Source organism: Otolemur garnettii, unplaced genomic scaffold, assembly GCF_000181295.1.
Source record: "Otolemur garnettii isolate 467f Iridium unplaced genomic scaffold, OtoGar3 scaffold00015, whole genome shotgun sequence".
NCBI lineage: Eukaryota > Metazoa > Chordata > Mammalia > Primates > Galagidae > Otolemur > Otolemur garnettii.
Window position 1 is genome coordinate 9,708,521 of NW_003852410.1, and position 3,279 is coordinate 9,711,799.

Below are 3,279 nucleotides of genomic sequence, written 5' to 3' on the forward strand. Positions count from 1 at the left end.
TACAACTTGCATTCTTTTTACCACACTGTAAACACACCCTGTATCCAGCAGCCAGATCAGGAAACATTATCAGCACCCCAAGTCTCCTGGACTGACTCCCCACCCTGACTTCTACCAGCACAAGCCTAATTTTGCTTGATGCTGTAGTTAAACTCTTTCAGATGTGGCTTCCTCAGCTCCATATCGTTCACGAGCTTCCTCACCTGTCACACATTGTGCGTCCCCAGGCACATTTCCATACATTACACTGTTGTGTGGACACAGGGCAGTAGACTGACCCAGGCTACTGTGCACACTTCTGTTCCTTTCAGTCTGGGGCTCTGAGCCACAGGGCTGCTCAGAACATCCAGGCCCCTTCCTTTCTGGGGACTCCATTTGGGGTTTCAGTTGGGTGTGTCCCTTAAATTGAGACTCCTAGGCCACGTAGCATGCATTGTTATTGCCAAACACCTTTCTCAAGGTGGTTCCATCAATGGAAAGTGCTACTCACAGTTACCCTACATCCCTGCCTTTGTTTTCCATCAGTGATTTAAGTAAATTTTAAAACCTTACTCATTTGCACTGTGATGAAACTCACATAACAGAATCTCCACCTTTGCACCTTTAGTGTATAGTTCAGGGTGAAGTACATTCACACTATGGTGTCACCACCGTTTATCTACAGAAGTCATCTCATAAAACTGCAGCTCTGTCCTCAATGAACAAAGACGCCCAAATTCCTAACTCTCTCCCTGGCGACCAACTTTCCTCTCGCCATCAATTTGACTCCCTGGGTACCTCATGTAACTGCAGTTAGACAGTATTTACCTTTTGACACTGGCTTAGCACAGTGTCCCCAAGCTTCATCCAGGTGGCCACATGCATCTGAATCTCCTTTCCTTTAAAGCTGAATAAATGTTTCATTATATGTACAGACCCAGTTAGTTTATCCACTCCTCATTGAGGAACACTTGGGTTGCTTCCGCCTTTCAGCTATTATGAATAATGCTGTTATGAATGTGGGTGAAATAATATGGCTTTGAGATGGTACTTTGAATACCTTTGGGTATATACCCAGATGTGGGGTTGCTGGATCACATGGGAATCCTGTTTAACTTTTTGTGGAACCACCATACTGTTTCCCATAGTGGTGGGAAAGGTGTGGGACTGCTGGATCACATGGTAATCCTTTTTAACTCTTTGTGGAACCACCATAGATCTCTTTGGATCTCTTGCACCCTTTGATACTCAGAGATTTTAGATTCTTTTTATTTTTTTTCTTTTTCAGACACAGTCTTACTTCGTCACCCTCTGTACAGTGCCATGGCCTCATAGCTCACAGCAACCTCAATCTCTGGGGTGCAAGTGATCCTCTTCCCTCAGTTCCCAAGTAGCTGGGACTACAGGGGACAGCCACAACACCCAGTTACTTTTAGAGATGGGGTCTTGCTCTAGCATAGGCTGGTCTTGAATCCTGAGCCTAAGCAATCTACCCACCTCTGCCTCCCACAGTGCCAGAATTAGAGGGGTGAGCCACAGCACCTAGCCCTGCTTTTAGATATTGATTTGGTCCTGTTTACGTACTGTAAATATGTAACCTGTCTTATAGGCCAAAAAATCAATGCCAAATCCATTGTTCTGGAGCTTTCCTCCTATGGTTTCTTGTAGGAGTTTCAACCCTTAACATTTATGTCCTCAATTCACTGTGACTTAATTTTTGTGTGTGGTGTCATGTCAGGGTCCATCTTCATTCTCCTACATGTGCATGTCCACTCATCCCAGTACTATTTGCTGAAGAGACTGTCCTTTCCCCACTGGGCGCTCGTGGAACCCTTGTAAAATCATTTATCCATCCAGGAGCAGGTTTGTTTCTGGGCTCAGTGTTCTCTTCCATTGCTCTCTAAGTCTGCCCCTGCCAGTACCACCCTGTTTTGAACTCAGGAGCTTGTAATGAGTTTTGAAAACAGAAAGTGTAAGACCTCCAAGTTCATACTTTTTCAAGATTGTTTTATTTGGGGTCCCTAGAGATTCCATATACCTGAACCTTTCCTAAATTTTCTTTGGTTGTTATGTGGAATAACAATTTCTTATGTGGAATCTGAAGTGTTTTCTACATAGGAGATCATGTCATTTGCAAACTGATCACTTTACACCTTCCTTTTCAGTTTGAGTGCCTTTTATTTTTATCTCTTACCTAATTGCTTTTTCAGTAATTGGTGTCTCCAGATTACATGTGTCCAAAATATCCATTCATAATAGCCTTTTTTGATATGATAGTCTCTTAAAGCGCAAGACAAAATAATAGTACTAGGCTATATAACTGTCCATGTATGTGCCTTATCAGACACCTTTATTTCTTCATCCAGCTTGGAGTTCCTGTCTAGTGTCCTTTCTTTCCAAACAGAAGGAATCCTTCTATTGGAGGGCAGGGCTGCTGGTGCTCACCTTTTGGATATCTGACAAGTGTCTTAATTTCTTCATTTTTGAGGCACAGTTTCTTGGATATTGGACTCTTGGTAGACAGACCTTTTTTTTCCCCCATGAATTTGAATATTTCAGCCTACTGATATCTGAACTCCCAGGTTTTGGATGACAAATTTTATGTCTATCATGTGGTAAAATGATGATGAGATTATCTTCCTAGCAGCTCACGAGATGTTAATAAGGGACCTGATTGTGTATCACACACCCCAGAACATTTCTGTATAGTATCATGATGGCAGCTATTTGTAGCATCCTTCCAACACTAATTCAAATTTAAAGAAAAAAAAATTGAATACTTCCCATAGAGACACGATGAGGTCTCTAAATACCTAAAGTTATTACAGGTTTTCAAACTGTAAGTAAGGAGGCTATGGAAACATTGTACAGGTTTTAATTTCTAATAAACCAAATATCAACCTCTATAACCCATGGAAACAAGAAGCACTTGTTTCTCTTTCAAGGGGAAAATGCTTTTGCGCCCATATAAGGAAAAAAAACCCCACCCTATGTTATCCTCAGCCCTGATTGGTCCGTTTCTCTGAGCCTCTGACCTCATAGAGAGCCATTGAGGCTAAAACCTATCACCCCACCCTGTGTCATCCCCAGCCCTGATTGGTCCATTTCTCTGAGCCTCTGATCTCATAGATAACCATTCAGGCTAAAACCTATATAAGGGGCTGTCTGGGCCTGGGTCTTTGGTCGTTACAGCCCAGGAAGCTTTTTTCGGTGACCTGCGGACTAGACCTCAGATAGCGTGTTTCCTTGATCGTAGTGCTTGCAGTTTTCCCAGTGAGTAGTTTATTGTAGTGTACATAG